Source organism: Gobio gobio (assembly GCF_949357685.1).
Source record: "Gobio gobio genome assembly, chromosome: 9".
NCBI classification, from domain to species: Eukaryota; Metazoa; Chordata; class Actinopteri; order Cypriniformes; family Gobionidae; genus Gobio; species Gobio gobio.
In genome coordinates, this window is record NC_137115.1 from 51,533,689 (window position 1) to 51,549,010 (window position 15,322).

General features: G+C 41.2%; 1 protein-coding gene across 1 annotated transcript in view; it reads right to left on the reverse strand.

Moving 5' to 3' along the window:
• tmem91 (transmembrane protein 91) overlaps positions 1-14,873 on the reverse strand; it is a 39,335-nt gene extending 24,462 nt beyond the window's left edge. The window contains exons 1-2 of the mRNA XM_079825046.1: positions 14,643-14,873; positions 14,314-14,471 (exon numbers count right to left, since the gene is read on the reverse strand). The gene's annotated coding sequence lies outside the window, so the exon portion shown is untranslated. The remainder of the gene's footprint in view (positions 1-14,313; positions 14,472-14,642) is intronic.
• Positions 14,874-15,322: the final 449 nt, after the last annotated feature.

The following is a 15,322-nucleotide window of genomic DNA, read 5'->3' on the forward strand; positions in this document are numbered from 1 at the left end:
CATACTTGGTGAGCATAAGAGACTTCTTTCAAAAACATTAAAACTTAATTATGTACACAATGTCCAATTCGTGATCAAATCATTCTTTTGAGTCATAGAACATGTTTTCAGTCTTTAAATAAACATTTTTCTATCACATGCATTCAGAAGACATGAAATATAGTCAAATGGAACACTTTTATGATGTTTTTATGTTGCTTTTTGAAGCTTGAAAGCTCCATGTGCTGTCATTATATAGGAAAGAAGAACCACCAGCACATCATTCAAAATATCTTCTTTTGTGCTTCACAGAAGAAAAAAAAGTCAGGTTTGAAATGACGTGGTTGAGTAAATGATGGCATTAATTGAATTTCCGGGTGAACTATCCCTTTAAGCTACGATGGCTTGGTTCCAGAGGAGATGCACTCAGCTTTATTGCTAACCCCACCAACCCCATCCAGTCACCATAAAAGGACTGCTGTCAGCTGCATTATAAGCCTGCCTCCCTTTCTGATTCCTGCCTCACACATAAAACACCCGGTCAGTTGGACCGAGCTCTACAAGGACAGCACAGCAAATCAGCCCCAGCACTTTTATAGAGAACCGCTTCTCTCTCCTTTGCTCCGGCTACTTCATCTTCTTTTTGCGTTGTTTAGTACTGACCTCTGTCTTTTATTTGATTCCTTTAGCCGGTTCAGCATTATTTCCGCTTAATCGACAATCTCAGGGTCCATTTATAAATGGGATTCCAAAGCACTGTGGATGTACATTTGCCATTGGGCTTTCTAACAAAGGGACAGAGGTTATTGTACTCTTTTTAACTGTTTTAAGCAATTTCTTCACTATTGTATAAAAACCTGTTTCCAAACAGGTTTCTTGAACATGCCTTCCATCTGCTATTGGTCAAACAAACTGATAGTCCCGCCCCAAAATTACGCCATTGGCTGAGCCAGTGTTGCTGTGTGTATGTCAGACAAAGCAATGTTTACAGCAGTGTTTTGATGGCTCCCCTCCAACTTTATTCATTTATCTTTATAAATCATATACCATTTGATATAGCTTGAATAATTATTTTATGATCAAATGTTGGTAAGATTTTTTTGTTGTTATTGAAGGAAGTCTTCATAATTATCAATACCAAAGCTGAATTTATTTGATCAGAATGCAGTCATATTGTGAAATATTATTACAATTTATGATGTCAAAGCAATTTTCAGCATCATAGCCGTCCTTTCACCGTCTCGGTTAACTATAGACCCGATATAGTTCGACGAGTAACCCACTTCTAGCCAAAATAACCTTGAATTTGGTTACATGTCGTTTATGCCAAAATAACTAGAGAGATATTCCATCTTGTAAGCAAAGTCAACAGTGATTACAAAGTGTTTGTTTTCATTTCTTTGACATGTTCATGTTCTAGATGACTAGTCTATACTTAGACATCTATAAACTTTCACTGACAGCCCAAATTTTGCCTTGTTTTAGCCTAGACATCAGGGCTGTGATTGGACGGCTATTAGACGTCTTTGAAACGCTGGGTCCAATCTTCAGTGTCACATGATCTTTCATAAATCATTCAAATATGCTTATTTAAAATGCTCAAGAAACATTTCGTATTAATATCATTTGAAAACAGATGTGCTGCTTCATATTTTTGTGGAAAACATGATACAGGATTCTTTGATGAATAAAAAGTTCAAGTGAACAGCATTTACTTGAAATATATTTTTTTACATTAAAAAACCCTTTTGATTAATTTAATGCATCCTTGCTGAACAAAAATATAAATTTCTTTGAAAAAATCTGCAAAACCAACATCTATAATTTGTCTTTATTTGTATTAATTTTTCATGGTTAAGTTCAGACAGGAAACCCACTGCTAAGGAGAAAACATCTGCTTATTTTTCATGTATTTTTGTCTTTAAATCTTTCATACAAACAAAGCGAAAGAGGATAGAGTCCAGACACTGTAAACGGCAGCAGGAGGAAGCAGCTAAGTGCCAATGAACAAGCTGATGGACGACAGATATTGCACTGATAGCACAAGAGAGGCGTGCTGAGTGGAAAGGCAATATCAAACGCACAGACCCACTGCAGTATACACTCACCCTTCAGTATACTCTCCCTTCAGTATACACTCACCCTTCAGTATATACACTCACCCTTCAGTATACACTCACCCTTCAGTATACACTCACCCTTTACTATACACTCACCCTTCAGTATACACTCACCCTTCAGTATATACACTCACCCTTCAGTATACACTCTCCCTTCAGTATACACTCACCACAATACACTCTCCCTTCAGTATACACTCACCCATCAGTATATACTCTCCCTTCAGTATACACTCACCCTTCAGTATATACACTCACCCATCAGTATACACTCACCCATCAGTATACACTCACCCTTCAGTATACACTCTCCCTTCAGTATACACTCACCCTTCAGTATATACACTCACCCTTCAGTATACACTCTCCCTTCAGTATACACTCACCACAATACACTCTCCCTTCAGTATACACTCACCCATCAGTATACACTCACCCTTCAGTATACACTCACCATTCAGTATACACTCACCCTTCAGTATACACTCACCATTCAGTATACACTCACCATTCAGTATACACTCACCCGTCAGTATACACTCACCATTCAGTATACACTCACCCTTCAGTATACACTCACCATTCAGTATACACTCACCCTTCAGTATACACTCACCCTTCAGTATACACTCACCCTTCAGTATACACTCACCCATCAGTATACACTCACCCATCAGTATACACTCACCCTTCAGTATACACTCTCCCTTCAGTATACACTCACCCATCAGTATACACTCACCCTTCAGTATACACTCACCATTCAGTATACACTCACCCTTCAGTATACACTCACCATTCAGTATACACTCACCCTTCAGTATACACTCACCATTCAGTATACACTCACCCTTCAGTATACACTCACCCTTCAGTATACACTCACCCTTCAGTATACACTCACCCATCAGTATACACTCACCCTTCAGCATACACTCACCCATCAGTATACACTCACCCATCAGTATACACTCACCCTTCAGTATACACTCACCCTTCAGTATACACTCACCCATCAGTATACACTCACCCATCAGTATACACTCACCCATCAGTATACACTCACCCATCAGTATACACTCACCCTTCAGTATACACTCACCCATCAGTATACACTCACCCTTCAGTATACACTCACCCATCAGTATACACTCACCCATCAGTATACACTCACCCATCAGTATACACTCACCCATCAGTATACACTCACCCATCAGTATACACTCACCCATCAGTATACACTCACCCTTCAGTATACACTCACCCTTCAGTATACACTCACCCTTCAGTATACACTCACCCTTCAGTATACACTCACCCTTCAGTATACACTCACCCATCAGTATACACTCACCCATCAGTATACACTCACCCTTCAGTATACACTCACCCATCAGTATACACTCACCCATCAGTATACACTCACCCTTCAGTATACACTCACCCATCAGTATACACTCACCCTTCAGTATACACTCACCCTTCAGTATACACTCACCCTTCAGTATACACTCACCCATCAGTATACACTCACCCATCAGTATACACTCACCCTTCAGTATACACTCACCCATCAGTATACACTCACCCTTCAGTATACACTCACCCTTCAGTATACACTCACCACAATACACTCTCCCTTCAGTATACACTCACCACAATACACTCTCCCTTCAGTATACACTCTCCCTTCAGTATACACTCACCCTTCAGTATACACTCACCACAATACACTCTCCCTTCAGTATACACTCACCACAATACACTCTCCCTTCAGTATACACTCACCCTTCAGTATACACTCACCACAATACACTCACCCTTCAGTATACACTCACCACAATACACTCTCCCTTCAGTATACACTCTCCCTTCAGTATACACTCACCCATCAGTATACACTCACCCATCAGTATACACTCACCACAATACACTCTCCCTTCAGTATACACTCACCACAATACACTCTCCCTTCAGTATACACTCACCCTTCAGTATACACTCACCACAATACACTCTCCCTTCAGTATACACTCACCCTTCAGTATACACTCACCCTTCAGTATACACTCTCCCTTCAGTATACACTCACCCTTCAGTATACACTCACCCATCAGTATACACTCACCCTTCAGTATACACTCACCCTTCAGTATACACTCACCACAATACACTCTCCCTTCAGTATACACTCACCCTTCAGTATACACTCTCCCTTCAGTATACACTCACCACAATACACTCTCCCTTCAGTATACACTCACCACAATACACTCTCCCTTCAGTATACACTCACCCATCAGTATACACTCACCCTTCAGTATACACTCACCACAATACACTCTCCCTTCAGTATACACTCACCACAATACACTCTCCCTTCAGTATACACTCACCCTTCAGTATACACTCACCCATCACTATACACTCACCCATCAGTATACACTCACCCATCAGTATACACTCAACCTTCACTATACACTCACCCTTCAGTATACACTCACCCACTGCAGTATACACTCACCCATCACTATACACTCACCCATCAGTATACACTCACCCTTCAGTATACACTCACCCTTCAGTATACACTCACCCTTCAGTATACACTCAACCTTCACTATACACTCACCCTTCAGTATACACTCACCCATCAGTATACACTCACCCATCAGTATACACTCACCCTTCAGTATACACTCACCCATCAGTATACACTCACCCATCAGTATACACTCACCCTTCAGTATACACTCACCCTTCAGTATACACTCACCCATCAGTATACACTCACCCATCAGTATACACTCACCCATCAGTATACACTCAACCTTCACTATACACTCACCCTTCAGTATACACTCACCCACTGCAGTATACACTCACCCATCAGTATACACTCACCCTTCAGTATACACTCACCCACTGCAGTATACACTCACCCTTCAGTATACACTCACCCTTTACTATACACTCACCCTTCAGTATACACTTACCCTTCAGTATACACTCACCCTTCAGTATACACTCACCCTTCAGTATACACTCACCCTTCAGTATACACTCACCCTTCACTATACACTCACCCATCAGTATACACTCACCCTTCAGTATACACTCACCCATCAGTATACACTCACCCATCAGTATACAATCACCCTTCACTATACACCCACCCATCAGTATACACTCACCCTTCAGTATACACTCACCCTTCACTATACACTCTCCCTTCACTATACACTCACCCTTCAGTATACACTCACCCTTTACTATACACTCACCCTTCAGTATACACTCACCCTTCAATATACACTCACCCTTCAGTATAGACTCACCCTTCACTATACACTCACCCATCAGTATACAGTCACCCTTCACTATACACTCACCCTTCACTATACACTCACCCTTCAGTATACACTCTCCCTTCACTATACACTCACCCTTCAGTATACACTCACCCTTCACTATACACTCACCCATCAGTATACAGTAACCCTTCACTATACACTCACCCTTCAGTATACACTCTCCCTTCACTATACACTCACCCTTCAGTATACACTCACCCTTCAATATACACTCACCCATCAGTATACAGTCACCCTTCAGTATACACTCACCCTTCAGTATACACTCACCCTTCAGTATACACTCACCCTTCAGTATACACTCACCCTTCAGTATACACTCACCCTTCAGTATACACTCACCCTTCAGTATACACTCACCCATCAGTATACACTCACCCTTCACTATACACTCACCCTTCACTATACACTCACCCTTCAGTATACACTCTCCCTTCACTATACACTCACCCTTCAGTATACACTCACCCTTCAATATACACTCACCCTTCAGTATACACTCACCCTTCACTATACACTCACCCTTCAGTATACAGTCACCCTTCACTATACACTCACCCTTCAGTATACACTCACCCTTCAATATACACTCACCCTTCAGTATACACTCACCCTTCACTATACACTCACCCATCAGTATACAGTCACCCTTCACTATACACTCACCCTTCAGTATACACTCACCCTTCAGTATACACTCACCCTTCAGTATACACTCTCCCTTCACTATACACTCACCCTTCAGTATACACTCACCCTTCAGTATACACTCACCCTTCAGTATACACTCACCCTTCAGTATACACTCACCCTTCACTATACACTCACCCTTCAGTATACACTCACCCTTCAGTATACACTCACCCTACAATATACACTCACCCTTCAGTATACACTCACCCTTCACTATACACTCACCCTTCAGTATACACTCACCCTTCACTATACACTCACCCATCAGTATACACTCACCCTTCACTATACACTCACCCTTCACTATACACTCACCCTTCAGTATACACTCTCCCTTCACTATACACTCACCCTTCAGTATACACTCACCCTTCAATATACACTCACCCTTCAGTATACACTCACCCTTCACTATACACTCACCCATCAGTATACAGTCACCCTTCACTATACACTCACCCTTCAGTATACACTCACCCTTCACTATACACTCACCCTTCAGTATACACTCTCCCTTCACTATACACTCACCCTTCAGTATACACTCACCCTACAATATACACTCACCCTTCAGTATACACTCACCCTTCACTATACACTCACCCATCAGTATACACTCACCCTTCAGTATACACTCACCCTTCAGTATACACTCACCCTTCAATATACACTCACCCTTCAGTATACACTCACCCTTCAGTATACACTCACCCATCAGTATACACTCACCCTTCAATATACACTCACCCTTCAGTATACACTCACCCTTCACTATACACTCACCCATCAGTATACAGTAACCCTTCACTATACACTCACCCTTCAGTATACACTCTCCCTTCACTATACACTCACCCTTCAGTATACACTCACCCTTCAATATACACTCACCCATCAGTATACAGTCACCCTTCACTATACACTCACCCTTCACTATACACTCACCCTTCAGTATACACTCACCCTTCAATATACACTCACCCATCAGTATACAGTCACCCTTCAGTATACACTCACCCTTCAGTATACACTCACCCTTCAATATACACTCACCCTTCAGTATACACTCACCCTTCACTATACACTCACCCATCAGTATACAGTAACCCTTCACTATACACTCACCCTTCAGTATACACTCTCCCTTCACTATACACTCACCCTTCAGTATACACTCACCCTTCAATATACACTCACCCATCAGTATACAGTCACCCTTCACTATACACTCACCCTTCACTATACACTCTCCCTTCAGTATACACTCACCCATCAGTATACACTCACCCATCAGTATACACTCACCCATCAGTATACACTCACCCATCAGTATACACTCACCCATCAGTATACACTCACCCATCAGTATACACTCACCCATCAGTATACACTCACCCTTCACTTTACACTCACCACAATACACTCTCCCTTCAGTACACTCACCACAATACACTCTCCCTTCAGTATACACTCACCCTACAATATACACTCACCCTTCAGTATACACTCTCCCATACACTCTCCATGACTGAAATAAAGTATGATGGAGAACAGGTGCGTTTTTTTAATTAAAGCAGAAATTAACTGCTTTAGGTCTATATGAAAACATATTGACTTTGATACTATGAATGTACTTGCGAAGATTAATTAGCCAAAGTCTGATTTGTCATCTGCTGTACGTCTCTGCTCATTTAAGTGAGAGCTTTTATAATTCCAGCACAATAATTCCTTAAGCCCAGCAATGTCACATTACACTCAGGATGGAAAGATACATAATTGCTCCCTAAATAACATTATAATGGAAAAAGGAATTCCGCTCTGAGGGAGGGGTGTTTTTACATCCCAGCATTCTGTGCGTGTGTTTGGAAATGAGCTCATTCATCAGCCATCTTTCAAGTCAAATTGTTTCTACCTTCTTTCTCTCTCTGTCAAGCTTACTCTTATTGTTGTAACCATAGTTATATGAGCTATGAGTTGCGAGGTTGCTTCTTTTGAAGCCATCAGCCCACATTATTTCAGCTTTTTTTAATTGTATTTAACAGCAATTCCTAGTGAAAAATTATAGTATCCATAATGCTGTCCAGAAAATTACACCAATCAGTGAATAAAAAAAAGCAACCAAGCCAAAATAGCCCCGCCCACTCCCATGAAGCACTGTAATCGAGTTGATGTCTCTAAGCTCTCAACATACTTAAATATTTGTATATATATTTTACAAAACACTTAAATTGTTATATAATTATATATATTTTATAAATATATATTATATATTTTTAATTTGGTTATTTTGTTCACAAGGCTTCATTTGTCGGCAATTTCGCAAAACCTGTCGGCAAGCGAAAATCGGGGCTAAAATCAGGGCAGTGTGAACTCGGCATAAGGGGTCCTTAACCTGAAAAACGTTGAAGACCCCTGCTCTATGGTGAATCAGTTTTATTCTGATATGATGTACACCTTGAATGCACTGTAAAGGGCGTACACAGTTTTTAGTTTCAATTGCTTTCCTGTGTAAAAATGCACTGACTGACATCTTTGGCTGTGCAGATACAGTCTCCCAATACCACAATAATAAATGATTACTATATTCATATTCCATGGGGTTTACACAGATGATGCTTAATATGCTGTTGGTCCTCCACGTGCTGTCAAAACAGCGCCGCCCCACCCGAGGCATGGACTCTACAAGAGTCCTGTAGGTGTCCTGTGGTATCTGCCGTAAGCAGCAGATCCTTCAAGTCCTGTAGGTTCCAATGTGGAGCCGCCATGGATCTTACTTGTCGGTCCAGCACATCCCAATTGAGATCTGGGGAATTTGGAGGCCAGGGCAAAACCTTGAACTCCTCATCAACCATTCCTGAACAATGTGTGCATTGTGGCAGGGTGCATTATCCAGCTGAAAGAGCCCCTTCCAGCAGGGAACACCATTGTCATGAGGGGGTGTACCTGGTCTGCAACAATGCTTAGGTAGGTGGTACGTGTCAAAGTAACATCCACATGGATGGCCGAACATTGCCCAGAGCATCACACTCTCTCCACCGGCTTGTCGTCGTCCCACAGTAATCCTGGTGTCATCACTTCTCCGGGTAAACGGCACACACATACACCTTCTTCATTGGCTCCAAGGTCCAGTTCTGACACTCGTGTACCCATAGTAGGCACTTTTAATGGTGGACAGGGGTCATCATGGGCACTCTGATTGGTCAGCGGCAGAACACATTCCTCCCATTGTCATCATTAAAATTGTGTGTGACTTGTGCCACAGTAGATCTTCTGTTGGATCAGAGGGGTATAGCTTTTTTTGTCCTCGTGCATCGATGCGCCTTGGCCGACCCAACACTCGTCGGCTTGTGGTTTGTCCCTCTTCGGACCAGACCTTAATATGTGGCCTTGTTAAGAGATGCCCAACGTTATTCGCTTCACCTGTTACTGGTCTTAATCTTGTGTTGTAAGCTATTTCATGGAATGCCATGGTATAATGTACAAAATGTACTCATTTAGCAGATGAGGAATACGACAAAGCAATTCTTCCTAGAAGGTAATTACATGAGAAGCATGGTAAATATAAAAAAAAAAACGTGGTATTACCATAGCACCATATACAAAAACATGGTACCATGGTACTTGCCCTTTTTTACTAGTACCTTTTCTCTGCCTCTACTCCATTCTTTTCCCTGTCATTTCCACTTCTCTCCCCCGACACTCTCTAACTCTCGTTCTCCCTTGAGTTGGGGAGAGCGCTCAGTGTTTCAGAGGAGCCATTTGCACATATCTTAGCTGGGTGATTTCTCTCATCCCTCAGGCCCCATTGTGCCTCACACCAGCTGTGCCTGAGAGAGGGAGGGAGACAGACAGTGAACATACACACGCTGTAGGGGTTATTTCCCTTCCATGGACCGAGCCTTTGCACACTGTGTGTGTTTGAGACTTTGTATGTTTGTCTATGAGCCATGAACTCTGTGTGTCTATGTGTCTGACTCTTTCTCATTATCTATAATCTGTTTATAATGGGACATCTCATTATTCTTGTTGATCCACTTGGGTGCAGAAAAGGGCACCGGGGCTTGACAGATCTATACTGGTGACAATAAAGAATGGAAGTCTTCTTTCATCTAATTGCACTGAATTTCTTCTGTTTGGGTTTGATTTCTGGTTGTGCTTCTGAAATCTTTGTGCATGTTGCTCTAGTTGCTGTTGTGTCCAAAAGATGAAAAATGCTGCTTTCGCAGGCAGTATCCGGAGATTGGAAGGCATCAAGGCATGTCCGAATGCAATGTTTGCATAACATCCTGTTGACAGAGATGCCTTCATAAGGTTGGCTGAAGAAAATACAGACATCCTTCGCTGCCTATGATATCCCACAAACCTGGGCATGCGATTTGAGGGTTTAATGAACAAACACTGATAAAAAATGATGTTTAGTTGAGCAGTTGAAAAAATAAATACTTTTATATTGTTTATTTTATGTCTATTTTTTGTTTTACTTTTCTACAAGGGCTGCACGATTTTGGGGAAAATAAATATTAATTGTGACTTGTGATGTGATTAAAAAAAGCTTTAAGTTTTTGCTGTCCTTGTTTATAGAGCTGCACAATGTGGCCAAAAATAAAATAAAATAATAAAAAACTATATAACGCAATATTTCTTATTTTGTGTCATTTTTGCTTATTATTATTATCATTGAATACTGAATTTTATAGTGCAATATTACTACAGTACTATTTCCCTGTAAAATAAAAACAATACTAATATTTATGGTTGTCTTAATTCTTTTTCAAATGTTAAACCACACAGCATTTTATTTGGGCTGAAAACTAAAGGGAGCCATTACAGCTTCTGTGTTGTTGACAACAGGCAGTTTATAATAGCTTCTCGTTGCAAGTTTGGGCAGATGCGTCATCAGCGCATGTTGCTTTTTCAAAATGCATGTGATGTTACCAAAACATTGCCTGTTTGCAACTGACTGGGCAGTGAAGCAGCTGCCTTGGGATTCGGACACAGCCACTGGTTCAGACCTCTATTTCATTCTCATTTAGTGCAAGATGGCTCTTCTCATCTCATGCCAGTGCTTGTTAACCGAGACGGCTACAAATCATGATAGCTGTGCTGTGCATAGGGAGCAAAATACGATCAATCAGAACTGCTGGTGTACTGTGCTCTTGTGACACATCCAGCTTTATGTGGTAAAGCAGTTGAGGTGTATGTACTGTACTACACAAGCCGCTTTCTATTGCCGGAGGGCTTTTTTTTTTTTTTAATTAAAAGGCTTATGGTGCAAACAAGGAACCAAACAAGCCTCCAGGCTTTTTGCTGACGCTCAAGTCGAATGTGGTAGGGGAACACATTTCAGATCTAGCTTCTGCTCATGTCTCATATTAACTGGTTATAGCATTCACGCTGTCCGCATTACCAGCACAACACTGGTGGCAGAAGTGAAGCTGCGTGTAGTTTCAATGATAAGCCTATTTTTTGTACTATAAACCTAATCAACACTATCTTTGCCAATGCAAGCTTTTATGAAATAACATAAAATAAAGCAGTGAACAAAGTTGAATAAAAGTTACGTAGAACATGCACAGTGAAAGACAAACACTTTCTGACTGACAGTAGCAACTAAATGCTATGCTATGGTGCGATGATCATAGGCATAATTTGCGGATGGGACATGTCCCCGCCACTTTTTGCCAGGGTCGAAATCGTCCCCACCACTTTTTGAATCATCTAGCTGCACGGATGAACCTATCTAATACAAACAAAACATCTCCAGTTAACTAGCAGAGCATAATTATGTTCGTTTGTTAAATAAGAGGCGATCTGGTGCTCGTTGCCGCTGTTTTCAGTAGAACAGATTTCTCTTGTGGCTCACTTCACACAGACGAACGCTTAAATCGCTTAACACCGTTGCGGAGACTTTCAATTTGTTCCTGTGAAAATCACAAAACAAAATGCACAAAAAACTGTCCCTGCTCTTGATATATAATCACTGATGATACTCGGTTTTGAAGAGAAAAAAAAAACGAGGGCAGATTATAACCGAGAATCTCTGACACGGTTAACAAAAGACCATTAGGGAATACAAGCAAAGCTTGCGAATCTATGCATTTATTCACAAGAAAAATCTTGGCACTAACGAATTATTGTGTTTAGATGCAAGAATTAAACATGAGTTCTATATCGATAAATTAAACCCAATGAACTACTGAAATTGATTTCTGGACATCTTAATATTCTTTTTTTTCTGCAATTGTTATTGTACATATTTTACATCTGATATAACATTGTATAAGCGATGCTAAATCAGATATACATACATACACACACCTGTCCCAACCACTTTTTAAAACAAAGTTACGCCACTGGCGATGATGTATAACTATGCCTTGATTTGTGGAGGCGGTCATATGCAAATATGTTTGCCCGTGTTACGTCGCAGATCCCGCAGTATAAAAATGAGCCGTTTTTGGAGCTTGATTAAAGAAATGCTTTGTTTATAATGCAGAGGAAATTTTAAGCTATGAAACGTGCAGGATGTTTTAATGGTACAAAGTTCTTATATGTCAAAAGATTTGCTAATTTGCTTTCTCATGTCATGACCTTTTAATATAAAAATTTTCATATTAGTTATTAATCATAATAATTATTAATAATATCAAGCAATGTATTTATAAACAAACTAAATTTATAAGAAAATTCATAACAAATTACCTGATACTTTAGGATTCATGGGTAGTGTAGTTCTTCACAACACTATACCATACAGTCACGATTAAATGTCGAAAATATTCAAAAGTTGTAATCTACAAATCTGTCAGTTTGTGGTATAAGGACGCAGTTTGGTTACACAATGTGAAAGCACAACACGAGCCTGCAGCAGCTTCTCTTACGTGCTGTTTGTGCGAGCGGTGTGAAACAGACCTAGAGGAAAGGATGAAAGAGCTCTCAGTGGCCTGACCCCTTACTGGCCTTCTCCTCCATCATCTGAGTCAGAGATCACAGCACACACACACACACACACACACGCAAAGAGCGCCCATCCCACTAACACACAATACACGCAAAATTTAACAATATTAAGAAGAATCTAAAAGAAAATCACTTCATAATACCAACACAGCAGACACAAATATGAGAACTTGTCTGTGAGATGCTCTGCATCAGCGAGAACACATTTAATCAAATGAGAAATCCTCTCACATGTCGCACATAATCACCGGCTAATTGTTTATTACTCACGCTAAGTAAAAGGTTATCTCACCAGCACGCAGCAGGCAGGGGAATATGGCAACACGCTGCATGTGACAGCAGTGCTGATAAACAAGAAGAGCTGTCGTGTGTGTGTGTGTGTGTGTGTGTGTGTGTGTGTGTGTGTGTGTGTGTGTGTGTCTACAGGAGAGTTTAGATTAGTAGTGAGATTTGTGCACAAGAGGGGGGTGCACAGAGACTTTCAGGATAATAACGCACAAGAGCGTATGTCATGAAATAATCTCCGTTTTATTGTAATCTGGAAGTATGATTTGTAGAGATCGAATTTTATGGTTTGTGCGTGGGGTCATGAGGGTGAGGAGCGAAGAGAAAAGATAGATTAAATATGAAATATACTGTATTTTACTTTGAGTAATTAATGTCTTAGTGCACATCTAAACATGAGAATACCCTCAATCTCTTGGGAGCATCCACTACATGAATCACTATAGAGGCAACGCTGGATTGCAGATACAGTGACTAACAATAGAAATGTCTTTCTCTGATGGGAACTGCTGCAGTTCTCCCTAACAAAAGCTGAAAGTGTGTCCTTTGCTAAATCAGCACATGTACATGGTTCTCGTATCGCTAAAGTTGGTGACACAATAATAACGGCAAAGCTTGTATGTGTTATGATTGCCAGAAATGTCATTACACGTCATGCGAGAGGCACAGAAGAGCTTGGCGGAATAATATGTGATTGAATTTTTCGAGGGCGGCCAAAGGTCTGAATAACAACACAGCAAAATTGAAGAAATGTCCCACACATCTGACATGAAATAACATATTTCCAAAGAGAAACACTTACACTTACACCCAAACTGTCCGTAAAGAAACTGTAGGGTATTAATATACTGGACAATACTGATTAAAATGCATTTTTATCACAAAAGACGAGCAAAACCTACCTCTTTCATTTGATGCTGAACTCTGCGCTGGTGTCGGCGAAGTCTCACACAGGAGGAGGAACTGAGTGGAGCAAAACAGACGAATCCAGCGGCCCGGTTTGAACTTCAGCAATACTTCAGCGCCAAGACATATTCTCCATTTGTGTGTACAAGCGTGTCTGAGAGAGAGAGAGAGAGAGAGAGAGAGAGAGAGAGAGACGGGATGGTGTTAGAGTAAAAGAGTGACAGTGACAGTTCTTGTCTCCCAAGTTGAGCGCTGTAGTAAAGCGAGCTCCTGTTTGAGTGTGTAGACACACACTGCAGTAGTACACACCGCTGCTGATGCTTACACTTTATTCTCGCTCTCTGCCTGTCTCTCTCACTTCACACTTCTCTGATGGAGTCAGTAGTTGCTCTTTTAATCCTGTTTATGCTGGGTATTTATACCACCAATGCTCTTTTAAGTCTTCCTGGCGAGACTTCCAAACTACAGCAGCGAAGCGGCTCTTTGCATCTTTCTCTCCTCTTTTCTCTCCACATCTCTCTTTCCCTCCTCCACTGTCTTTTTTGCGCTCCACTCCACCCCCCACTTTACCCCCTCTCTCCTTGGCTCTTCTCGGTAGAGCATCAGTGTATCGCAGGGTCCTAGAGCCTGACGGCGTTTGGTGGCGTGTGTGCGTGTACAGTGTATCCCTGCTACTGTAAACACATCAGTATGACTCAAGCCTCCTCTCTCTCTCTCTCTCTCTCTCTCTCTCTCTGTACCTTTCTTGCTCTTTTTTCCTGAGGGTGCTTCAGAACAGGTTGTCTTGTGAAGCATTGTTCTCACTGAAAACACGGCCACAGAGTAGACGGTCACTGAGAGATCCGGTCACACATATGTCAGTGATACAGAGAGCCAATAAAACTGATCAAAGAAAGACATAAATTCAACATGACACTATCTATTTCTATACTGTGGCATAGGGTGGTCCTTGATTTTATCCATCAGGAATTCTTTGGATTGTAAAAAGTGGCCTCAAGGATGCAT